The sequence below is a fragment of the Ochotona curzoniae genome, unplaced genomic scaffold, assembly GCF_017591425.1.
Source record: "Ochotona curzoniae isolate NIBS_2020 unplaced genomic scaffold, NIBS_Ocur_1.0 contig_2754, whole genome shotgun sequence".
Lineage (NCBI taxonomy): Eukaryota > Metazoa > Chordata > Mammalia > Lagomorpha > Ochotonidae > Ochotona > Ochotona curzoniae.
This window is the reverse complement of record NW_024465582.1, coordinates 3,190,624-3,217,638: the sequence shown is the minus strand read 5'-3', so window position 1 is coordinate 3,217,638 and position 27,015 is coordinate 3,190,624. Positions and strand designations below refer to the sequence as shown.

Below are 27,015 nucleotides of genomic sequence, written 5' to 3'. Positions count from 1 at the left end.
ATTCTTCCTAAGAAATGTGAGTGCAAAGGGTTCTTTCAGGAAGAAAGCTTGTGTCTTAAAAATGTAGTAGTTGTCTCAGGGTGCACTCTGATAAAAAAAAGGAATTTCCTAAAAAAAAAATGAACCCACATAATCATGTGTCTAGGAGAAAAGGAGCTCTGGGCATGACTAGTACCCATGGGGCACCACTGGCACCAGGTCAGGTGGAACCACGGGTCATCACTGGCACCAGGTCAGGTGGAACCACGGGTCACCACTGGCACCAGGTCAGGTGGAACCACAGGTCACCACTGGCACCAGGTCAGGTGGAACCACGGATCACCACTGGCACCAGGTCAGGTGGGACCACGGGTCATCACTGGCACCAGGTCAGGTGGGACCACGGGTCATCACTGGCACCAGGTCAGGTGGAACAGGCAATCAGGTTAGAGAGGGAGAGAGCCTTTAGTGGCACTGCAAGGGACTCTCATGGAGTTTTTGCAGGGCTCTAACCATGACAGCTAATTTCATACTTACAGTTTACAGGGATTATCTTAGCAAAAACAAACAGGGGGGACTGAGTATCTTCAAGGCTGGAGCCAGATGGCTTCAGGTAGAGATTCTGATAATAACACAAGTGAGATATGGTAACCAAGCCAACAGGAATGCAAGAGACGCAAGGGGAGGGCAGGGGAACAGAGGGGCATGTAGAGCAGGGGTGAAGAGAGGAGAGAGGAGGAAAGGGAGAGAGGAAGAGAGGAGAAGGAAGAGAAGGGAGAAGAGGGAAGATGAGAGAAGTGACTGTATTTAACAATCAAAATAATCTTGGCATTAATTTGAGTGTAAAATGACCAGACATAGGGAAATATGCTGAAATTTGTGTTCCAAAACATAGAAACATGAGGTAGAGAGGCTGTGGAGATCCGCAGTGTAATGCAAGCAGCAGGAAATGGCAGCGGCAGGATGAGGATGGGCAAGAAACTCACTGCAATGATGCTCGGGTGCACAACGCTTAGTCGCAGTTATTCTAATATCAGGCTCAGTAAGCCTTCTGTCCTGCTGAGTGTTCATCCTGCACTTGGCCCCACAAATGATACAGACTTCTCCGCACAAATACGATGACAACTTCTATGCTTTTTTCCTAATATTTTATGATTCTCACATAGTTGTTAATATTCATAGTGTGCATCTTGAATCAAAATAGGTCCTAGTTTTACTAATGCCTATTTTATTTTAACATACAATCTTAAAAACCATCTTCTATTTAAAATAATAGGTAGGAAACTTCCAATTGACTTATTTTTAGTAGATGTTCTCCCTCCAATTCATACTGATTGAGTTAATCATGGAAGCCAAAAGTGGCTCAGACACAAGAAAATTAACAGCACCATTCAGCTGTACAACAAAGCAGTTAGCTAAGCCAGTGCTAACCGTGGACTCATGTAACTGAAGCTCAGTGTGATTATGCCTGCAAGTTACAGCCTGGCCTCAGCACTGACTCGTCATCACCCTGATTCCTACAGATGATGGACACCTCCTCACCTCCAGTGCCCTGTGGTTCCTGGGCCCCAGAACCCCATCCCTAGGACATGGAGTCCCTATCACCCCCACTGCCCTAGCACACTATCTCACCACCACCCTCATTCTAGCATCCCCAAGATGTGCACCAGTGTCTAAGAGAGGATAAGAGCATCGGAAGGATCCATCCTATTTAAGACAAACAAAATTCTAACAAACATGTGTAGCAATCTAATCATAAAACAGAAAAAAATAGCTTGGAAGTGCAGGTAAGAACTTGTCCCAGAACTGGAGAGCAAAGGTATTAACGTATGAAATGAGAGCTGTGGTGTAAGGAGAGAACAGTACTTCCAAGCCCGTGGCAGGAGTGCCAGAGGGGGATGAGTGAGCTGCACATCTCCCGCGACATCGCAGAAAACACCTGCTACCGGCCAGAACCAGCTCTCAACATCTGTCTTAATCTGCAGGCGTTGTCTCTCCTTCCCTGTTTCATGAACAAATCTCTTTAATTCTCCTCCCCCCGCCCCATGATAACCAAGAGCTACACACTGAGGTGGGGCATCACCACAAAATGGTTAACACCTAAATCGCCAAGTTACAAATGCCCTGAAGCATTTGCTTCACAGATCCCAACCTAGAAGGCAGGGCTTGTCCTTAAAGCCCAGCCTGACCTGAGTGTCCTTGGCACCTCACCTTTCCTGTCACAATGCCAGAAACCCCTGCGCTTTGCCTTAACCTCTGCACCTGTGCAAACCTCAGCAGATCTTTGAAGGTCTCCATCCCTGTTTCCTGACTTCTCTGCCATGTCTCAGAAACAGGAGCATTCGCTTTAACTCAATGTGTACTGGGAGTTCTTTCCAGGTTTTCCACAGTCACACCTGGTACCGAAGGTGAAGAAGCAGCTGAAAGAGAACAGAAGCTGGTATCTCTCGCCCTTCTGTGCTCCCTGGCCACGTCACTGCACGCACTGCTGTACTTCCAGGGATCACAGATTCGTGCACTGATGAAGAAATCCAGTTGGTGAGAACAGTCATGAGAATAAATGTGTTGCTCAACTGGAAGACAGTCATGTTTTCGACAAATCACAGACACTACAATTTAGAAAGTTTTCAAGGATCATTTCATTTTCCCTAATAATAACCCAAGATCTTTAGAAACATCTTTATTTCATAGATATGACTCAAAAATGAATACATTTTGGCATAGAATTTTAAAAGAACTTCTGATGTATTAGGTTATCAAAGTTGTTTTACAGAAGGTACGGGGACACATCACGCTGCAATTCCTTGTCAACGAGAAGCATGAGGAGCGGGGTCATACAGACTCCAAAATGCGATGAGGGTTGAGAGAAAAAAACTCCTTAAAATAGGTTTTCCTAATGACACCACTGACATTTTACCAACTTGTGGAGAATTATAAAAAAGGTCACAGAAAATAATATAGAAGGAGTGAAAATGAACAATATTCATAAGATGACATTGTCTATTTATAACATTTATACTTAGCCTTACCATATTTCTATTAAAGTCTATTATTTTTCCCCAACCTGATCCATGCATCAAACAGTAAGGTTTATTAAAAATTTCTGAGAAATCAGAATGGACCAGTTTCCACAAAATAAAATAATTTACTGGGTAAATATGATGTTCCTGAGCGCATGGCCAGCTTCGTTGGGTCCATCCTGCACAATCAGGGTCTCTTCACACCACCAAAGGCTCTTTGCAGCTCGGGAGAGATCACCGGACTCAGTGATCAGACCTGCAAGGCTGACTGCCGGACAGGAGTCTGCCAGCCCATCAGGGTGACAGGTGGCACTCCACGCACTGAAGTTCCGAACACAGGCAGGACGTACATTTCCCTGCTAGTTGACCATTAGGTGGCTACACCAACAACAGATGCTAAAAATGAGCGACATGGAAGACTCCGCATTCCAGGGGGCCAAGGTTTCATAGCAATTTGGCTCTAAGTAATGAAGGCATCTAATGTGAGAGAAAGGACAATTATAAAATCTTCAAGAGGAATAAAAGAGCTTAAAACCTATTGATAGTATTAATCTATATGAAACTACTGCTTGAATATCTGTGATGGAAAAAAAATTCAAGAAACCTCTCCAATGCCAAGCTGCAGAATCCCTTACACACATTTCAACACAAGCAATCACAGCTTACTGAAGATCATGTTCCAAGGTACTGCACCTACTTTTTCATAAAACTGTGCGTGAAGTTCCCTTAACTTCTTTTCGTTGGAATCTACCTTTCCCCAAGTCATTTATGGAAAAGATGAATGTAACATCATGATCTTGTTTCTTTCAAACACTTGTCAGTACTTAAAACTTAGTTACCAGTTACAGCCTTTTACTTCAAATATCATGAAAAGATTTCTATTTCAACACTCAACACAGGGGCAACATGTCATTCAATTTAAATGACATTACCAAGTTCTGAAACATTTTCAAAGCATTTTTTAAAAAATATTTATTTTTATTTGAAAGGGAGAATTATAGACAGGAGAGAGAGAGATACCGTACATCCATTGGTTCACCTCCCACAGGCCACAGCAGTCATCTGGAGAGAGAACCAGTGGATGGAAGTTCACTGCCCCCTCTTCTGTCTTTAAACTTACCTTTGCAATGAATGAATGAATGAAAGAAAGAAAGAGTGAGAGAAAGGAAAAGAAAAGAAAAGAAAAGAAAAGTGCAGGCAGACACAAACTGGTGCCCACATGGGAGGCCAGCAGCCAGGCTGAGGCTTAACCTACCAAGCCACACAGCCAGTCCTAAAGTATCTTTATTTTGGAATAATTTAAAGCTGTAGTTTTCGAAAAACAAATATGAATAGGCCCTGTGTACTCTTCTAGCTCCCCACATCTAGCTCCCTCTATATAACCACAAACAACACAAACACTGTAAAATCAGCCTTGGTATATGATCAGCATCAGTTTGGATTTCATGATAACCACCTCCTTCTGTGCCCTCATTTCCTGTGGGGCAGAGTGCACACTTTAGTATCTTGGCTCTTGAATGTTTGAGTGCTTCCCACTGTAATCAAGATACAAACCCTGGTTCACTTCAACTAAGCTCCTGTAACAGCCACACCTTTATCCGGCTTTACCCGCGGTGGTCACTGTTCTGCTGTTCATCTCTGTAATTTGTCACTTAAAGGCTGATACATGAGCAGCCTCACAGCATGTAAACCATACTGGCCTCCCTCTTTCAGTACAGTCACCTTGAAATACATTCAAGCTGTGTGTCTGCAGTATTTATGCAATTCTATCTTCCTGTTCTCCTTAAATATTACATCTTTTGTCAAGCCCCCATAAAACTGCAAGAGGTAGAAACTACATGCTAATATGATAGGATGAAGTTGTACACAGGTGATTATACGGACCTGGAAAGTTAGTCCTCATTCAGATCCAAGTGAGTTCTGTGTTTATGTATGCTTTAAAAGGTTAAGTTTGTAATTTCTATATCAAATGTCTACTGAACATATGCCATATGCTCTGACTGTGACATCATTAAAAGGAGAACTTCCTCCCTCCTCGTGGATCCAAGAGCCAAGAGAGACGAGAACGATGAAGATTCAGGTAGCCTCTTCTAAGAAAGTGACATCTGTGCTTATCTCTGAATGCTGGGTGTAATTAATTAAGTAAAAATTTTGCACAGAAAAAGCCAGTAACACTTGACAGGTGCCCGAGGAGTAGAGAGTTCTGTCCCATGACTGAGAGGCGATCGCTAGGTGTGTGTAAATAACTAGTGTTTATATAACACTTACATCAAAGCACTTTATGAATGAATAGAAATCAATCAGTATACCATGTGCTATGGACTGACCTTTGTCTCCTTAAAATTCCGAGGTTGAAGCCTCTGTTCCCAGTGTGAATATGCATAGAGAAATGGACATGAGGAGGTCGTTAAGGTGAAGATTCATGGCCTTCGAAGAGAGAGAGCGAGCACTCTCTCCTTTCCTTGCAAACACATCAAGGAGAGGCCAGCACGGGAGCAAACAGTGAGAAGACGGCTTCAAGGCAGACAGAGCCACCTCCAGAGTGACACAAGCGTGATCCTGCACTGTGAGCCTCCAGAACTGGGAAGAGCAGAGCTCTGATGCTCAAGTACCCAGTCCACAGCTTCTCGTCACAGCACCTGGGCAGGTACCATTCACGTGTAAGCAGACACACACCCACAGAGACGTGCATCTGTCAATAAGCAGCGTCATTTTTATTTATACACTACATGTGCACGTATAAATTTGGGAACTGCAGTATATTACTACCCTCCAGTTCAAAATTTTCTTTTGAGAGAAATCTGCATTGGTATGCATGTGTCATGTGCTATGTGGACAATATTCCAAAATGTAAATTGTATTATTGATAGATGTAGACATTTGCATTTTTCATTACAAACAATGATAAATTCACTGAGAGTTTATAAACTGGGTCATGCTTCTCTAACCACGCTGATTTGGGGTCAGGAGGATATTTTTGGTAACAGTCATTGATCCATTATACAAAACCAAATTCTAGCTTCATTACTTGTTTCTGGTACTTTTCATCTATGATGAAAAAGCTGAATGTATAAACATCGCCTTTTTAACATTTTCTTCAACCTTATTGCCAAAGGAAAAATAATCAAGCATCAGAAACATTAAAATAAAATAGCAAGCATTGCCATTTTCTTCACAGTATCTAAATATACATATAAAGCTCAAAATAATTAATGCAAAGAATAACAAAAGATGAATTCAAAATGATTACAGAGATCAACACAAATCCCATGAAACTCAGAAAATATTATAAATCACAGAAAGATTTATACAAATGTCAGACCCCACAGTGAGGAATTACCCTAGGTATATTCACTTTTTATAATGTAAGTTTTGAAAGCCAATTAAGTGAAATAAAGAGTAAATAAACTAAGCATTAATATGTCTATCCTCGTACTAATAATTAATGTCACAGTAGGAGAAACACACAAGATTTGGGACAATTGGACAATCTGCAAAGCATACACGACAATATGAAACTCTTTCAAATTATAGACATATTCTGAGAAGGAACAAGAGATATACTAACATCCCCCAGGACGACCTAATGGAAGTAGTGGCTTGCACTCCTGAAAACAACTAGACCTGTGGGAGAGAACAGGCAGACTCTTCACCACAAGTCACAGCTGTACAGAGCACGGCTGAAGGAAAGCTGGACCACCAGGCAGGGAGGAGCGGAATGGCTGAAGGAAAGCTGGACCACCAGGTGGGAAGAAGGGCATGGCTGAAGCAAAGCTGGACCACCAGGCTGGGAAGAGGGTCATGGCTGAAGGAAAGCTGACCACCAGGTTGGGAAGAGGGGCATGGCTGAGCGCACTAAACAGAATCAGACCTGTGCTTCAGTCTACGATTGTTAACAAATCTCCACCAACATCAACGGCAAGGCTGAGACACCCAGAAATAATGAAGAGTATTTTAAAGAAAGCTAAATAATCATTGACAAAACTCAGAACACAATGATTGATAATGAACACGTTGTTTTTATGACTTCTGAGAAGACTGCCTTTCAAGATTTCCCAAATTAAGAAGAAAATGCTATTCATTTCTAGCCAATAACCTCACGGCAAAGCATGCCACCTGGCCCCCACCCCTCACCATAGGCCGTGCCTCTCTTCACAGTGTCCTCGGTCTCCTGGAGCAGCCCAACACCTGCCAGAGTTCAAGGATGTCACGCATCCCGTGCCCTGACAGCTCAGGGCTTTCAGCCAGACCTTTGCTTCCAGGGGACACAAGGCAAGCTCTAAATACAGTGTTGTATCAGGTAGGAGAGGCTGTCCTGATGGCACCGGGGGAGGAAGCCAGGGCTGCCCGCAGCATCCCTGGGTGCAGACAATGCAACTACTTGGCTTAAGATAGCAGAGGTGCTGTGCTGGACTGAAAGCTCCCACGTGCAGACTGTGGCCTCCACATTCTTATTCACAGCAGTAAGCGCAGGGGCTCGGACAGAGTTTGAACTCAATTATACTTTATTACATAAATTACTAATTTCACTGATTTATTACAGCCGTGGAATGAAATTATCCTTCCCTGATGCTTTTATTTCCTTCACAGAACCTGATACCGTAATCACTCATATACACTTCAACTTCAGATGGATTGCATTCAAGTTCATTTCTACTTCTCAATTACCAATTTCTGTAAGACAATCATTCTTTGAAGACTATTAATATTGTCACTCTAATAAGTGGCAAGGCAATCATGCTGAAATGAAGGTAATTTAAGGATGCAACTATGAAAGAATAACCCTACAATCAAGTAAAATATTATTACATAGTCAGCCTTAAAACTCCTTAAAAAAATAGCTGAAATCAAGACATATCCCTAAAGAAAAACAGTTTGGTTCCCCAATGGGTTTATTTGGTTAGCCTAGATTTATGCATAAAGGCTGCACCATAATCTTCTATAAAAATTATTTTTAAGAAACATCTATTATTTTGTTAAGAAATATAGAACTAGACATTAACTGTCGCTTATAGACTTCAGATACCATATAGAAAGGTAATAAATTATTAGAAATTCAAAATGTTTGAGGGAAGTCTACTTTTATATGCAGAAACCCCAGTTTTACACACATAAATCTTCTGCAAGCTTTGCTCACGCTGTACCGTGTGAAATGGCTTTTTTCTTTTTCTTCTTTTTTAAGCTTCAAAGCTACCTTTCTGGCTAAATTACACAATGATTGGCTTCACCGCACTGTGATTAGAAGAGCCACAAGGCTGCTGGGAGCCCGCGGCTCCTGTTCTCCAATGCAGAGCTTCTTTTGGCAGCGACTCATTTAGAGACGCACTGGGCTCTCAGGATCCTCCAACTACAGAGGGACAGGCCACACCAGCTCCCATCACAGGCATCTTTTATTGTCAGCTTCCCATCTAAGTTTTCTTTCTCCCTCATTTTCAGGAACTGTAATTGGGAGAATGACATCAGAACCCCAGGTAGGCTTGGCCAATCCATTTCCCTGAGGAAAGTTGTAGGGTCAGGTGGATGGACTGTCATTCCAGCAAACTGGGTTCATGAGGCCCTCTCTCGGCAAATTGTGGTAAATACCTTATTTATTCCAAGAAAGTGATTTCTGAAAACAAAAGGTGAGACGTGATGAACACAGCAGCGTGGGGGAGGGAGTCCTTCAAAGCAAATGCCCACTGGAGAGTGTGGAGGACAGTAAGTGTGAAATAAAAGTTACCAGTCACAGACACAGGGAGGCATCTGTTATGCTGAATTTCGTGCAAACATAATAATGAAAATGTGTTTGGAATGGTATAGTTGTCAAATTCCACACCTGCTTAATTTGGATAGGTCTATCACAGTATTAGTTTAAATAGTGTATGACAGAGCACACTGATTTTTTTTTTTTTACTTGAAGGTGTAAAGGACAATCTTTTCTAACTACTTCAGGAACAGCTGGGGGTTGTACGGAGAGCTAGAGAAAGCTCAGTGTTCTGAGGCAGGGGATGGCTCGTGTGGCTTCACCTGTGTCCCCCAAATGAAAACATCCTGTGTTCAAAATCAGCGAGCACACACACAGCCTCTCCCAGGGCGAAGGAACTTCCACACCTATACACTTGAATCTGAGCTCTGAGCCAGCAGGTGGCCCCAGCCAGTGTCAGGACTAAAGCCCATCTACAGTCTTACAGTCACTGCCATTGATTTGAAGTCTGCAAATTTAATGGCCAATGAGACACCTGCTGTTGTCACACGCCTATTACCTCGTTCACCTGATTAGTCAAAGAAACATGCCGTATAACAGACAGTGTGAATGGGTTTTGTCTCATTCTTCAAAGCAGCCAATCTTTTTGTTTGTTTGTTTTTATTTTTAGGATTTTTTTTTTATCATAAAGCAGCCAATCTATATAGGATGCAATACTGGGCGGAGGAGTGGGGATCCAGACCCAGTCCTTGACAACACCACCAAATCTCTATTCCAGTTTTGCCTCCCACCTTCTACCCATTCTGAATCAAGGATCACTTCTTTAGAATCCAAAATGTGCAGACCTCTCTCAGGTGAGTCTACCCAACACGTGAGCACAGTGGATTTCAGGTGTGGCCGCCACCTCCACTCTGCTAATTGAAGGCACACTGGTAAAATCATACTTGAGGCTAACAGGATAGTTGTATCCTCTCATGACCACCTCAGTGCAGGTAAGAGGTGGCGTCCACTATCCGCCCTGACTCAGGTGTGCACTCACTTCTAGTAGGGGTCATCCAAGTGGAACAGGAGGAACAGAGAGGGAGCCTGTGCAGAGACCGGAACATCGCTGCCCTCACAAAGCCGCAGGATGAAGGCAGGACCGGAGCATCCGTCCAAGGTGCAGCAACACCAACAAGGTGATCACCAAGTGAGCTGAGGCTCAAGGGAAACCTGGCACATGAGCCAAGACTCATCCTGTATGTCCTTTGCAGAAACAATCCTGGCAACCTGAGGCCATTGCTGTGCAAACATCCCCCAATCCCCAGCAATTCTCCAGCACCGATGTTCATAGAAATCACCTGAGGACCTAACAGCCAAATCCCACTCAGTCATCAGGAAAACCTTGACAGGTGTTTTCATAAAGCGCATCACGAAGTCAAGCTGTATCCTTAGAAAACAACATGGGTTGTGCACCCAGGCTTCAGGATAAGCCAATTTAGTGGATGGGCCAAGAAATGAAATGCACTACCCGTAGTCCAATCAAAGTAGGAGAACTTGGACTACCAAAGACAAGCAGCTGATGGCCAAGCCCCCACCAACAGGGCACAGGTCTCTTGGCACCTCTCCCACCACTACCCACGTGATAAGCAATGCATGTCTTACTTTAATAATCCAGGTTCTGGCCTCCTGCATCATTAAAATATTAAATACTAAGTGGGAATTAAGTAGGAAGATTCATTTTTACAATGAAGGACAAACATACGTTCATACACAAGTGTTATCTACCCCACACTGCAAAATAACCAACCTGAGAAGTCCAAAAAATTTAAAATAATCTAGCGAAATGCAAAACCAAAAGTACCTGTACTTGGGAAGGTTCGCCCAAGCTCCATGGAGATGAGTACTCAGGAGAGCAGAACCTGTGAAGGCATTCAGCAGCCAAGAGTGAAAATGGGAGCGGCATCCCTAGGCAGGGCCATAGTAAGAAGACCGGCTCCCCCTCTTTCCACTTCCTTTTAAAAGGAAAGGGGTGGGACACCAATTGGATATGCACACGAGGTGTGGTCTTAGCATGCCTCCTGGTCCGGGAGGTGTCTGGTGTATCCTGGGCAGGTGGCCATGCCTCACTTTTCAAGCATGCAAGAGTCCCAGCTGACCTGAGTTAGCTTCCTGCCTGTCTATGCCACATCACACAGAGAGGGAAGACCATCAAATCACCTGGTCATGTCCAAGTGGGGTGGCTCTGAGAAGACAGAACACTCTGCTTGTGAGTGCGAAAAAATGAGGCAGCCAATTCTGTCCCATCGTGCTCACTTACCAGTTCACTAATGCGAAAACTTCAAGGCAAGTTCAAGACCTGACCTAAATGAAGAAGCAATGAGCTCTCAGCAGCCACCAATCTCTTGGCAAGGTGTCATTTCATACCAAGCTGTTTCCTAACTTCCTGGGCTCCGTGCGTATTTATTCACCCAAACATTCTGATTAGTTGCCAAGAGCTAAGACTTGCTAAAATAGTATGCATCTGCTTTTCTTCCAGCTCAAAAATGGAAACATATTTTTATCACCTTAACATAAAACTAGTTCAGCATGAACTGCTTTTGTGTTTTTCAGAGTGCATCAGCCAAAGCAGTCATGTCAAAGTTGATCTCCATAAAATAAAATGTCTGCAACTCACTTTATTTGTTATGCTTTTATAAACAAGCAAATGAACTCAGCTAACTAAAGTAAGGCCATGCAGCTTAGAGCCATGAGCACTGACACCTGTGAGCAGGAGGTACTAAAATCATCATTAAGTTCCTGGCAGCAACACAAGAAGGTCCACATCAGAGCAACCAGTGTCCAGGTCTGAAGCCAAGATGGCCATCTGGACCCAGGTCATTCCCTCTCCAGGCTTCTGTCAATTATGGGGCCACAGCTGCAACGAAAAATGGTGGCCATCCAAAGGACCTGGGATCCAGGGTGGTCCAAGAGGTCTGAAGGAGTGGACACAAACACCCCTCTTGGATATCCCAGTGGGCAGTGGACATTAAGTGTGTTTTCACTTGTTTCTCTGAAGTGATGCAGAGCAATCAAAGTGGCCCAAATCTCAAAGGTCGTTTTGGGGTTTTAGGAAGAGAAGTGGTCACATCCTGGTCCAAACTTGAGGCTGACGATTAAGAATGTTCTTAAAGAAGCCTGGGGAGCAGTATGTGGTGTAACAGGTTAAGTTGATGCCTGTGGATCAGGCATGGTCACTGGTTTGAATCCCACCGCTTCACTTGCCTGTTTCACTTCCCACCCAGCTCCCTGCTAACGTGCCCTGGAAAACAGCAGAGTGTGGCCCAAGTGTTTGGGCCCTTGCATCTATGTGAGAGTCCGGGAAGAAGTTCCTGTCTCCTAACTTCAGCCCAGCCCAGCCCAGCCATTGCATCCCTGTGCAGAGTGAGCCAGTGAATGGGAAGCTCTCTCTCTCTCTCTCTCTCTCTCTCTCTCTCTCTCTCTCTCTCTCTCTCTCTTTCTCTCTCTGTCTGCATTTCAAACACACACACACACACACACACACACACACACACACACACACATACGCCAGGTTTTAAAAAAAAAAAGAAACCTCGACTGAATTGGTAAAAGAGATAAGCAGTTATTACCACTGTTTTGCTGTTTCACTGCTGAGAAAAAAGAAACCAAGTCTAACTAATATGAATCGAATGTTTTCTATTTCCTTTTTTCAAATGGCCTTCTGTAACTTCTGTAGTGTTCACGAAAGGATTTTAAAATAAGCATATCTCTCTTGATTTTATACATACAGTGAAACGTGGAATGGTAGTATTACTTGCACAGGATTACAACACATTTAAACAGATCTCAAAGGCAAGCAAACAGCAGACAAGGATAAAGGGAAAGGTGTGTGTGTCTTATTTTCCATCGGCTCTCTTACATTCAGAAGGTACAGCAGCATCCGTTACAGGGAAGACAATGTGCTAACTGTATCAACTCAACATGACAAAAACGTAGATATTCTTTCCAACATATCCGCGTGCCTCATCAGGAATGTTGCCTTTCCCTATTTCTGCCCTAGATTATACATTCTAATGACCAAACTGTCTTCTGTCCTAAGGGCTTAAAGCGGCTGCCAATTCCCAGCTACAAAGGTCAGGTATGTGCTCCAATAGATCACTATTACTTCATTCATACTGTGCTTGGAGTGCCACAGGAGTGCAACAGCAAGCAAGAGGAGCCACAGCAGTGTATGCCATGGACTCTGCTGCCTGGAAATGTATACCATTAGTCATGCACTCAACTATTATTTGCTGAGCACCTACTGTGTGCAAAGTATTAGACAGGATGCCGGTGACACACATAAAACATAATCATCAACTCTTAGAAGCTCTTACAACTGGCTATTTCAAAACAGGTCTCTAAGGGTTTGCAATCATTGGACACAAATCTCAGCAGTTTATTTTTTGCATTCTTGTCTTATTTTTGTTACCATAAGCAAAACATGTTTCATATATTTCATAGATACCGCTCAAAGATTATCATAATTACCCCCTTCCCTTCTTCCCTTCTTTAAATCCCTCCCAATAGTCTCTGCCACCTGGACTTTAGTTATTAATAACTACAATCATTACAAGCTTCCATGGTTGGAATGAAACTCAGAAATTCAGCATGGTCACTATGCAAATGATGTCTGCAATTAGACTACCTAATTTAAGTGCACCCATCATATTTAACAGCCATGGGGCTTCGGGCGAGCTGGTTGAGCCCCTCAGATCCCTCATAGTAACAGCACATCCTTCAAAGGCTCAGCATCGAGACTGAGGCAGCTCATCTCCGACAAGCACTTGGACCAACCGAGCATGGCACACACGGAGAATGCAATCTTCCATCGCATGTTCTGAACCTGTATTTTGACATGGAATACTTTGTAAAAGTGTTCCTTCTATTGTAGAAGGATGCCAAGAATCTAGAGGTAAACAGGGATAAAATTTATTCTGAGAACAATGGAGCAAACGAACAGCAAGTAACCCAAATCAGAGCATCTGAGTCACTAAGGAAGATGGGAGGAAAAATAGGACTGCTTGGCATGCAATTGACAAAATGAGTAGAGTAACCTGGGACACACTGATGATTTGGCAAGAAAAATACTACTTTTATAAGAAAAACATAGATTTAGGACTGCCAAGAGACACTCTGACTCATACCCAAAATAGCAGAGGACCCTTGTCCAAACATGTCACCACTTAAGTTTTGTCAGTGAATGTAAATTCTACCAAGATAGGATTCATGACACTAGGACCAAAGAGAAGGGAAGTTAGTAAGAACCTCTTATTGCATCATCATGCGTGTGATTAGGAGGAGGGGTGAGAGGCAGAGGAATGTTGCCTATGAAGTGTTAAGTTACAGCTGGATGAGCATGAGGAGTTCTCATCTCTCAGGAGGGTGGCCATCAATAATGACAATGTTCTACCAATTTCTCCTCAAAAAAGGAGACAGACTGTAAGGGTTGATACCATGAACTAAAGCAAGTGCTTGAGGAAAGGGTTGTGTCCACCTTGACCTGAACAATAATCAACATACACATATGCATATATTGAAATATCACATGTATAATTTCTATGTTGTCAAATGGAAGAACTAGATTGTCATAAACCTCACCCAAACTCCTTTGAGAGTTACACTTTCTGTGTGAAGCTAGGATCATTACTAGATACTTAATCAGGAGCATATTTAAATATTGTTTCAGAGAGGCAAAAAAGCAAAGATCTAATTTTCAATGATAGGTAAAAAAGAACAAGGAAGAGGCAGCTGTGGACTCGCCTTGCCTTTTGTTGAAACTAACTAGACTCCTACACAGAAAGTCACATAATTAATCCTCAATTCCACTACCCTTCAATGGTGAATACTAAACAAAATACAGCGGCATCATAAAACACTACTCAGCAACAAAAAAGCAATGCGCTGTTACCTGGAAGAATCTATAAAAGTACATTGAGTACAAAGACAAAATCAACCCCCAAACGTTGTGTGTTGTGTGATTCCGTGTCTACAGCAGTCACTAAAGTCCCGATTTACAGACACACAGCACACATTAGTGGCGGCCCAGGATTCAGGTGGGTGTGCCTGAGAACAGGGGAGATCTTGACTGGGTGAGAGTATCCTAAATCTTAAAGATCAATGTCAACGTTCTCAGGATTATACTCTACTGTGATACTAAAGATGTTACTTCAAAGATCCATAGAATTATTCATTTAAAAATCAGTTTAATATAAACTACAAATGAGGCAAAGCATGAAGATGAAAGCAATGTTCCCAGGGCTGGAATCAGGATTTCTGAATCTTGTCCCTTTGTTGTCTGCCCATCTCACGCCTTGACTGTCAGCACGTAGCATCAAAACAAAGTAACGAAGGGATGCATCTGAATATACAATTGTGTTTTCCTTTTTCATTTCAAGTTCATTGAACATATTCATTAAAACAGTGAGATTATCTCTTCACAGAGATAAAACAGAACATCCAGTAAAACATTTAGCAGTTAAAATATTAGCATCTTTAGTTCATTTACCCCAATTAACTTGGGGTAAGTTAATTAAGTCAGCATTGCTGGTAGGCCAAGTCCAATCTTCAAAAGTCTATTTCTTCTCTCCTCCCTCCATTGCCACTAAAAGACCTTGAGGCCTAAAGTAGACACCAATTACTCCACACCTTCACCCCTTACTGTTCAAAGCAGCACATAATGCTCTGATGGGGACCCCCATTAACACAGCTCATTAAAGCCACTCAGAATGAATGGGCTCATAGGAACAAGGAATTTGTGTTCAGGGCTCAGGGTTAAGCATAAATAAATAGCAAAAGGTCTATAAAATAAGGGTTCCATTGCTAATATCAGTATTAGTCCTGTTAAAATATAAAGTGATACGCTCTAACAGCCATGTCCAACAGGAAGAAAGCACAGCAGAGTCTCTATCATTGTAACAGGCGGAAGATACATGACTGGTTTTTAATAGGGCTGCTCAATTAAGAAGAACGGTGTAAGAAAAGAAAGCCACAGCAGCAAAAGTTTTAAGTGTGAAAACAAACATCCTAAATGCAACAGACTCATCAAGGTAAAACAAACAAGCAAAGATAACAACATGTGTACAACAAATGAGTTTATATCAGGAATCAAATGTAGACTTATCAGTTAAAGGTATCGTACATAAAGAGACACATGACTGCATTTCACACACACAATCATCTAAATTCATGTTTAATTTGTACACAGGTGTGCAGTCCCAGGCAGCTGCACACTTGCACACACAGGTGCACAGATGCTCACGTGTCGCTTGTTGGTGCGTTAGTCAGAACCTTTCTAAAACCCAGCTTAATACAGGAAAATGCCACACGTTATCATGGAATAACTCCAAAATCTACTAGAAATGTAAAATACAAAAAATATGCTTAGAAAGACCTGTTGCATTTAGAAACGTATGCAGAACCAAAATAAAGGAATATATATGCTCTGACTTCACAAAGTACATAGACAACAGAATTTTAGAGATATATTTTAGTGAAAATTTTTTCAAAGCCATGTATAGTTCTTCCCATTATACTCATTCCCCATGAGCTTTGGAAGCAAGCTTGGCTTTATCTGTATTCATAGGTATGCATGTAAGATCTTGTGCATCCACTTAAATAATTAATAAATGAAACTGTGGAAATGCTATTAGTAAAATTCTGGAAAGACACATACCCACTCTGGATCAATTTTCTTTGAACAGTCTGGAATCTGACAGCAGTTTGGCCAATGGGAATGTCATGGTATACATGTTATATCTTCTGCCTAAAATAAAATGAGCACATAATATTTATGTTTTAAAAAAAGAAAAAAGAATCAGTGATGAGAAGTCAGCTCCGAATGTGAAACAGCTTAGCAATGTTTTCGTTCGTCTATTTCCTTTAAACAGTATTGATAAGAACACAGCAATGTGGACCAGGTGCTTAATGAGGCGCTAACGGGGGAGTGTGGAGCTGTCTTCCTCGCTCAGGCGCGGCAGCATCCCGTCTTCCTGCTTGGCCCGCACATCCAGCAGCACGGCAGGCAGGGCTTCTTTAAACAGCAATAGGAAAAACAAGGCAGCCTCAAGAATTAGTGACAAATTTTTCATTCTACAAACTGAGCAGACCCTTGTTTCTGTTCCCAAACCCTCTCGCCAGTCTCTTCACTACTCTGATTACACACTCTTGTCTTTGTAGTTGACATATTTTTCTTGAATGGCTTTTTTTTTTTTTGGTTTTATTTTCTGGCGTGGAAGAATTCTACGCAGATTTGTAGCTAAAAAGTCTGCTTCCTTTCACAAGTACTGATGGTTTCTTGTGGCAAGCACTGTCTCTGCCAGCATGGATGGAGGCATTCTGCCACTTCCTCGCTGGGTGAGGCTCCATTCTTGTAATCTGCCATGCTTTTCTCCAATCCATGTCATGGATATTACATGCCCGTGTCAGGAGCAAATGAGGCCAAGCCGCTAAGCCATTAGGAACACCCCAGAAAATTCAGTGAGCTTGATAAGTTTAGGCCAATCAAAAATCTTGAAGAAAATAATCAATTATTGTTGATTATCAATTATTATAGATTATTAATTATAATTATTGATTAAAATAATAAACTATTATGCTGGACTGACATTGTCTGTACCAACAATGTCAGAGTACACTTACATAAGAAACTGACAGAATTAGAATTATGATTCTTTATGAAGGACTACATCATTGTAATAAATGGGGAAAATCTGTTGCAGGGGAGAGTTTTGGGGGGAAATCACAGCCTATATGAAATTGTACCACATAACTCAAAATTCAAAATAAAAATATATTTTAGAACAATCAACAGCATATGTTTAACTTACTGCTCTTCCATCTCATGAGCAAAAACAAAGACATGATCAGCAAACTGTGAGCTCCTAATGGGATTCAGGTTCCCATGGGTGCAGCACATGTTGTTTGAAAATCAATCTTGCATCTATTTTTTTTTTTTTACCCAGAAGCATCTACCTGATTAAAAACCAGTTGCTATTGAGAACAAAAACAACTGTTTACCAAATCTGTCCAAAAGCATAAAAATATCTACATAACAAAAATGCTATAAGGACTTTAAAATGAAGGAAGAACTAAACCTTCTCACGCTGCCAGCACTCCCACCTGCATCTGGTCTTCCAGATCAGCCACCCATGGCCTATGCAAGCGTGTGGTCAGGCCCTGGGTCCTGCTGATGTTGACCCCAGGAGCTGGTGGTGACGGCGCCTGGGACCCTGGCTTGAGCTCTCAGCTCCGGTTTCTACTCCAGTTTGGGGGTTTTGGGGTACGTGAAACATTGAGTGGAATTAATCTGTCTCTCTCACACCCACCCTATCTCCAACCACCAAAACAAATAAAGTCCAACATTGGCTCTGTTTTGACATCCACCCCAATTAAGTGCATTTTCCTCATTCTATTTTTGCTATATTCCAATTTATTCCTTTCCTTATTCGATTTTCCAGTGACTTCTTGCTTCCTGTGATTAATATTGTTTCATTAGAGGAGTTAAAAAAAATAAATCTTCACTTACATTAGGTTAAATGCAAACTTCACTTCTGCGATCTTAACATTAGATTGGACACAAATTTTCTTTGAAAACACAACCACAAGCCAACATTTCTGAAATTCAAAGGTAACCAAAAATCAAACCTGTGATCTTAGACATTCTCAAAGGTCTAAGTTTTAGTCCTGAATGTATTTGAAGGATAATCAAAAAGGAGCAAATAATTTAAAAATTCTAAATTGTGTTGATACAATTTAGTATGTGTTTTTTTAAAAAGATGTTTGTCGATGTTATCAATTTTCCGGTGTAGTTGGAATAAATGATATTTGTTGAGAATACACAGTGCTGTCTTTATTTAGTGTTTGGGAGCTGAGCTCAGACTCCAGGTCTGTTGCGTCTGCTAACTGGCTGCCATCACAAAACATCACAGCCTGGGTGGCAAGAAATTTATCTCCTACTCCTGTGGGCTTCTTTCTTGTGATTGCTCTAACAAATTACTACCTGTCTGGGAGCTTGAAATGGCAAAAAGTTATGCCCTTACAGTTGTCTGTGTTAGAAGTCTTACGAGTGTCTGCCTGAGCTAAAATCCTTGTCCTGGCAGGACTACTTCCCGCTCCAGTCTCCAGGAGCAGACTCGTGTCCTTGCTCTTGCTCTTCCGGCCTGAAGGGGCTCCCGTGGTCCTAGCCTTGTGGCCCTTCCTCCACATCCCAGTTCAGCAATGGCAGGGCAGCTCCTACCCACACTTCACTTCTCACTGGTCTCTTCAGTGTCACATCTCCAGTTCACTCCTTGTGCTCATCACATTGAAGGGTTTACATGATTATCAGGTCCCCTGGGATACTCCAGCATGATGGCTTCGTTTGAAAAAAATGTACCAACTCAGCGCCGTCCGCAGCCGTAGTGCCTGTTACATCTGGCCATTTGCAGTAGTCTGGGTGTGTGGCGGCGGAAGGGATTGTTTTGCCTACTTCATTCATCTTTTCCATTAAAAATTGATACACTTGGATCCAGTGTGAAAGCCTAGTGGCTAAAGTCCTCACCTTGCATGCACAGGATCCCATATGGGCATTGATTCTAATTCTGGCAGCTCCACTTCCCATCCTGCTCCCTGCTTGCAGCCTGGGAAAGCAGTCAAGGACAGCCCACTGCTGGTCCCCAGGCTAGCTGGACACTGAATTCAAGCCTCCTCTGCAGGTGACAGGAAGGGACCACTTAGAGAACACCGCTGGTCCCCAGGCTTTCACAGACTCGAGGCTGGAATCAAATGCCAGAGCTAGGTGTCCAGTCCGGTACTCTAGCATGAGATGCAGGTGTCTGAACTCCAGGCTAACTGCTCACACGCTAGCCATGTCTCTTAACGAAATCTTACTGTGAATCAAAATGTCATCTCCTGGTCCCTGGCTGAATTCCCCACAGCCATCTAATAGCAGCACTGGCTACCCCACACCTAGCAAGCACTGGCTTTACAGCTTCTGGACTGTGGCAGCCAGCCTCAAGAAAAATGAGAGGAAATTAATATTTATAACAGGAAGGGCAGCAGCCAATGTTACATTTAGCAAAATTAAATCCGCTTTTACAAGATGTTAAATCTTTAGTAATGAATTACATGTGACCATTGTCGACACTAAGGTCCTGTGTTACTAACACGAATGCAGGTCGGCCTGCAACCATGACTTCAAGTCCTAAGCATTAATTTAAGGCAATAGGACAATGCAGGAAATACTAAACATCCAGAAGTGCCTTTTTACCTCAAACTTTCTAAACCTTCAAAATATGATTTATTTTTCATCTTCTTGCTACCCACTTCCCATGATGTTTTAAAATTTAATTTCTGCTGTTTTGCCAAAGATGAATTGCTTGGGCAGTGAATTGGGGTCAGGAGAATATGCCCTTACTTCTCCTGTCTGTGTTTCATTTCTACAGGATTGCCGCTGACACCTGCCCTTTCCAGTAACCACTGAAATTAATTATTGAATTTTCCAAAGAAAGAAGTTTGAATTTATAGCCTAATGAAAATTTCAAATATTGAAATCCAAAACAACTCCCTGGTCAATGGTTTGTGGATTACACTAAAACACTACAAAATAAAGGCAAATGCAGGGAAGATTCCCTCAGGTTTAGACCTAAATGTAGCTTGTACGACATTTCCTTTTTTCCAGTTCTCTGCAGCATGTCTGCATGCTTTTGAATCACACAGTGCTTTAGTGGAGCTTCTGATTCTTTTCTCTGACACAGTTCACCTTTTCACTGCAGTGCAGAGAGGGAGGGTGTGTACACTTTCCACACACAGGCTTGTCATGCATCTGTTGGACACAAGGGCTGCGAGTTCAGTGGGGCAGGTGGGCAGTCAGTGAAAGAGCTCGCAGCACACGAGTGCACCTGCCTTGGATAAGTAGGACTCGGTACACCTTCCCAAGAACAATAGAGGTGACACTGCTCACCGCCTTCCATAGCATGTGCCTATCATGAGACAAAGTGGGTATCGCAGGTAAGGGAGCTGTCCAGCAGCCATTGCTCAAAAGACTCTTGGTCATTGTGAAGTGGGTCCTTCACAGAGACTGGTGCTGTGTTGGTTTATCTTCAAAAACGCTCTGATCTTAACATACACCTTAAGACAAAGCAGTCATAAGTTCGTCATTAAGTGTGTCCTAACATTGCTAGTACACAATGGTAGACAGTCCAGCATCCTATTGTCAAGATACATCCAATGGTCTAATCGGGAGTCCATCTTTGATTTGGAAGCAGAGATATGGAAAAATAAGAAAGACAAACTAGAGAACAGAATGCAGTGACCCAATGCAGACCAACAAGTCAAACTGGTTAATACATCATTGCCTAGTCTTCTGTTCTGACATCTGCACATACAGTTGATTTTCGCATTTCAATGAGAGAATGCAACTAACCAAGAGTGGATCTTTGACCAAGGCAAGAGTTGATGATGAGGCCTTTGCAGCACAAATGGACTAAGGACTTCCCATACTCAGATGTTCCATTTTTAAAACCTGATATATGTGGTCCTGTTTAGATTAATTTATGCAGAATAGGATGCTGAGTTGTGTTAGAATTGGAGGCAGAGACATGGAGCACTAGAACTTGAATGCACAGCAGGACTGCAAAGTATCCACCAACCAAGAAATGAATTTTGGGCAATGATGTCTAATCAAGTCAAGAGGACCAGTTTGTTCTGTGAATGCCTCCTCTGTCCAGGGCATCCCCTTGCCTCCCCTGCCTTCCCCTTCTCCTCCTTTCCCTTCTCTCCTCTTTCCTTCTATTCCCTCTTTTTCCTTTTCCTTCCTCCTTCCTTCCCTCCCTCTTTCACTTTATTGCTATTGGAAAGACAGATACACAGAGAGAAGGAGAGAAAGAGAGAAAGATCCACCCTCTGGTTCACTCCTCAGGTGGCTGCAACGGCCAGAGCTGAGCCAATCTGAAGCCAGGAGCCAGGAGATTTTTTGGGGTCTCCCATGCTAGTGCAGGGTCCCAACGCTTTGGGCCATCCTTGACTGCTTTTCTAGGCCACAAGCAGGAAGGAAGCTGGACGGAAAGTGGAGCAGCTGGGACATGAAGCAGTACCCATATGGGATCCCAGTGCATGCAAGGTGAGGATGTCACCACTAAGCTATCATACCCGGCCTAGGGCATCTTCTAAAATGCACATGGAGTAATGCTGCCATCCACATGTAGGCATAGCCTGGAGGTCTGGATTCCAATGCTCTGTCATGCATGGTCCTGGGAGCTGAACAGAGCTTCTGTTCTCGATAGAAGATCTACAAAGTTGTCTAACAGTTCTGTGACAAACAACTCGATTGCACAGGAAGATAAATTAAAGATATAGATGGGTGATGACAATGATGTATGGATATATATTTGATAGAAAGATCAATCAATGATAGATACATGGATACATAGATACATAGATCATAGACAAATGTAGAGTTAGAAATAGAGATGTATAGAGACTGAGAGTCTTAGAAATATGCCTCACATGATTATGGATACTGTGAAGTTCAGGATCTTCAATATGGATTGCAAACTGGGGACTCAAGGTCAGAACTGAAGGAGCTGCAAAAGTCTGTATCAAGAATCCAAGCAACCAAATTAAGTACACCCACAGTATAAAGAGCAACTCTCTTCACTCAGTGTTTACTGATTTAAGTGCTAACATGTGCCAAAACATCTTCCAAGACAACACAAAAATTAACCATCCTAGAAGACGATTTCAGTATGTGCTGTTTGTCAAATTCTCCTAAACATCCTTTACTTTGCAACCACACCTCACTTTCCTGTTACGCTCTGATCTACAGAAGTGTCTACATATTCTGACAACAACTTTAGGACAGATAAAAGTCCAGACTTCTTCAAATAGAAACTGTGGGGACACACTCTCCTGAGAAGGCCATAGAGGCCCGCACTTAGGCATGCACTGAGTGGTTCCACCCTGCAGCCCTTCCATCTCATCAGAACACCATTCCCAACGCATACACTGTGCTGAGCCTGGGAGACGTGGGGCTTCCATCAGCTCACACTTGCATGACATTTTAAGACAGGTGGCAACATAAACAAGGGTCTTTAACTGCAGATACAAACTCCAGTCAAACATCTTGGTTGGGAAGGCTCAGCAGAAGACAAGAAGGATGCTCATCCTACACATTGAGGGCACCTGCTTCAGTACAGATCTTACTTCTTCCTTGGAAAATGCAGAAATCCATTTGAACTCTGGAGGCAATTATCTTAGCAGAGACTTCAGAGTCACTTGACTTTTAGGATCTCCTGAGGTGAATTATTTCACATATTTGGAAGACTACAGTGAAACTGAATTCAGGGTTTTCAGGTCAAGCGTCTGGAATCTGGAGTCTTTTTTTTTTTTTTAAAGAGCTCAGGCCCATCACAGAGAGGCTCCATCCTGTCTGCAGGGACTCACCTCCCTCCATCTACGGAGTGACAGGGGCCACCAAGCACAAGCACTACTTTTCCTTGAGGTGCATGAACTTGGCCAATTAATGGCATGAAAATGTTGATTCAAAGTGTTTCTTAGTCCTAGATAAAAGAAAGACTATGCAATCACACAGTTTTTACACGACAGATAAAGACTAAATTTTGCCAAGTGCATAGTACACTTGGGTGCCACACTGGAAGAGTTTATCTCTTTCATTGAACACGTCCCTTTGCAGAGATCATGAACCCCAGGGACATCACAGAACACAGCATCACTGAGGAAGTGACTGTTGAAGAGGACGTTGTCTTGGCTATCTCTGAGCAAAAAAGATAGAAAAATCAAACACAAAAAAAGGGTCCAAAATAAACCCAAGCTTTCTTGGACAAGTGGCTTTTAAGGAAGATTCCAAGGATATTTAATGAGGAAATGAGAGTTACCAGCAAGCAACAAAAGAAATGCACTAACTATGTGAATAAAATTAACTTCAAAAGCTGTTTCTCTACATATAACATATATAAAAGCATTGTATGCGCTTCTGTCTAATGAGCAAGTCGTTACCAGCTCCTGGTCGCAGTGTTCTAACCCAGTAAATAGGAGAATGGGTAGGCTTTGCAGATCCCTTTCATCTGCACATTCCAATACGAACAGCTTTAAATGCAACTGTACACTGAAGGCTGCTGCCACAACACACGTTAGGATAATGTGTTAACCACACAGACATCTTGCTCACAGTCCAGAGGCTGTCTAAGACCCAGGTGTAGTGAGAGTTGGTGTCTGGCTCTGTGAGGCCTCTGCTGAGAGCTCATGATGAAAACACGCCAGGGAGGTTGCTCAACTCCCTCCTCGCAGCAACCGATCCCAGTCAAGAGGGCGGGGCCTCACGACTTAATCACTTTCTAGAGGTTCCACTTCTTAACACCATCATCATGGTATGGATTTCCAATATGAATTTGGGGTGACCCAAAGGTTCAGACCACAGCTGACATGCTGTGTTAACCAGTGAATTGTGCCAGGTTTGCAATGTAACATCAGGACTTAGGCAGAGGAAACCACGTGCTTGAGTTATCACACTTCATACTAAAAAGATAGGGATAGAAATGGGGTACATACTATGACCCCATGAATACAAGCAGGGGAATCTGATTTCTTAAAAATAGCATGTTTCTACTTTTTCCCCCAAACTGTTTTACTATGGTACACTTGTGGTATATCTCAGCAGTTACCATTCAGCCACTGCTGATCGGTGGCTTTCCATGGATTTAATGTGGTCTTGCATCCCAGATAATGACTGTAACTTTCATATTGCACTGGGCTGAGAAAGGAAATCCATTTGCCTGTCGGCGACAGACATTCTCAGCATTTCCCAGACAGCTTCCTGTTGACAAATAGTAATATATTCAGACAGGCAAAATCACATTAAATAATTCCCACCACATAATTGCAATGAATTTACAGTGGATTAGAATCAAGAAGCACATTAGCAGAAACATTAAATTGTGATGCAGGCTCCATTTTACTTAATAGCCTTAAAAAATCAGTTGCAGAGATCTCAAAATCATACCAGTTTATCTAGTTTGTGGATATGTTGAAATAATGATGCCGCTTGCTTTTACTCTCCCCACTTAAATGTACATTAGATTAAATTTTTATCTGACTTACTCTATCAATAAATGCATAAATCTCAGGAGATATTTCCCATAGGAAGTCATTCATTTGGATTATTATCTAATGTGAAATGTAGAGTGGAGATCAAAAGAACAAGGAAAGAGGGGGATGACGTCGGTGGCTGCTCTTCAAAGGGGCTGACACGCGCACAGCGGGAAGGGCACACGTAGCAACAACAGACCTGCTCCAGCCATGTCCATGTCCACCAGCAGTCAGGGCACATACGTCACACCCAACCGCATCGTGGGCTGTGTCCCTGCTGTTGTTGTTTGTGATTTTATTGTAATCTCTTTGTTATGGCACCTTTCATGGAGTATTCCTTCACGAACTAAGAATACAGCACTCACACATGTGTATGCAAGTGTGCACACACAGCCAAGTGATGCTGAGACACCCAGGAGAGGCTCTGGGCTCCAAGTGATGCTGAGACACCCAGGAGTGGCTCTGGGCTCCAAGTGATGCTGAGACACCCAGGAGTGGCTCTGGGCTCCAAGTGATGCTGAGACACCCAGAAGAGGCTCTGGGCTCCTAATTCGTATCAGTGCAGCTCTAGCAGGTGCGGCTACTTGGGGAGTCAATCAACAGTTGAAAGATCTTCCTGTCTCTCCTCCTCGCTGTGTACTTTCAATAGTAAAAAAAAAAAAAAAAAAAGGAGTATTTCCTTTAGAGTTATCATTCATTCTATACACAAAGCATGCGGGCACTATGACTGATTCAGAAGGCAACCTCCGCATCATGCAGGCACGAGGCTTTGCGTCAGTGATGAGGTAAGATAACAATTCCCTTACTGTCCACATCCCGGGGGTGGGGGATGCGTCTGGGGACCCGGAGTTCAGATGCCCTGCTGGAGGCAGTCTAAGAGGATCCGGGGATGAGTGCAGTGAGCCGGAGGCTTGAGGTAACACCTCCAAGCCCATCGCTTACTAACTGTGGGAGTTGTGGCAAGTCTTTGCCTCCATTTTCTCAGCCACTGAATGGAGATAATCATTGCAACATTGTAAAGTCAGCATCAATCAGGTGAGTGTTAACTCTGTGTGTGCACGCTGAATAGCCCATACTTTGCTTGTTAAAACACGAGAGCACGACCAAGGACCACAGGCACCAGAAAGGTAAACCCAAGAAACCTGAGGGAGACAGAGAAAAAAGAGGAAGAGTTGCCATCATAAGGCTCCGATTCACTCCCTTTCCCACATAACCATCGTATACTCGTGCTGTGAGTAACGAAGCCAGGAGACCCCCAACATCTGCTCTACAGCCACTCACTATGCACAGTGCATCTCACTAGAGCGCTTGTCACACCACACTGAGCCTGCTCTCCTTCCCACTGCTCTGCAGATAAAACAACACAGTGCGGCATGACGCACAATCCCCAACTGCAAATTCTGAGTAGGAGAATATTAATGTATTATTTTTTAATGTTCTTAAAAGTATTTGTTAGCCATGTTTTTAAACATTTGGACAAACAAGTAAAAAATGATAAACAGGAGTGGACAAAAGAAAACATCCAAATCCAGAGAATTTCAGAGAGGAAATTAGGAGGCAAATTTAGGAAATGCCACTTTGCCTTAATTTGAAATTATTTAAATTTTCATATTGCTTAAATTCAGAACACAAGTCATTATTAATTGCATATTCCAGCTGCTACTTTGGAATCACAATTACCATAATAAACAAAAAGTGGAGAAGCTACTGTTGACTGACTATTGAACTACGGGTTGCTTATTAAAGCTAATACATGAGACTAATGATATCACTGTTAATATTGTAACCAAGAGGCATGGGCATGAGGATGACTAGTGACAGTTTGCTGAAATATTATCTCTACACTCAGGGCAAACACAGTCACATGTGCGTCTAGGTCCCAGGCCACAGTGTGTAACACTGTGACCTCCCTCCAGGAAATACTGTCACTTGTCATACTAAGTGAGGATCTAAGGTCTTTTCTTCAATGACTCACAGGGCACTTCCTATAACACTACAGGAAAAGTTTCCCCATGCTTTAAAAAAAAACCATCATCTATTGACAGACACTTGTGGTGGTTCTTTCTGCACCTTGGCTATTGTGACTCATGCTGAACATCTGCTCGCTTTGAAAACCAGATTACTTGGCATTTTGTAGTCTGGATAGTGTGCCCTTTGTCAGAGGCATTCTGTAGAGATAGCTTTCTAATGGCCTGAAAGCATTTCCTTGGGCTGTGTGCCCAGGAGTCGGCT

The 27,015-nt window shown here is 42.7% G+C and overlaps 1 long non-coding RNA gene across 1 annotated transcript in view; it reads right to left on the bottom strand.

Annotated features, from left to right (window-relative positions):
* Positions 1-27,015, bottom strand: part of LOC121154427 — a 95,482-nt gene that overhangs the window by 14,441 nt on the left and 54,026 nt on the right. The window contains exon 3 of the long non-coding RNA XR_005883515.1: positions 16,376-16,465. This is a non-coding gene — a long non-coding RNA (uncharacterized LOC121154427). The remainder of the gene's footprint in view (positions 1-16,375; positions 16,466-27,015) is intronic.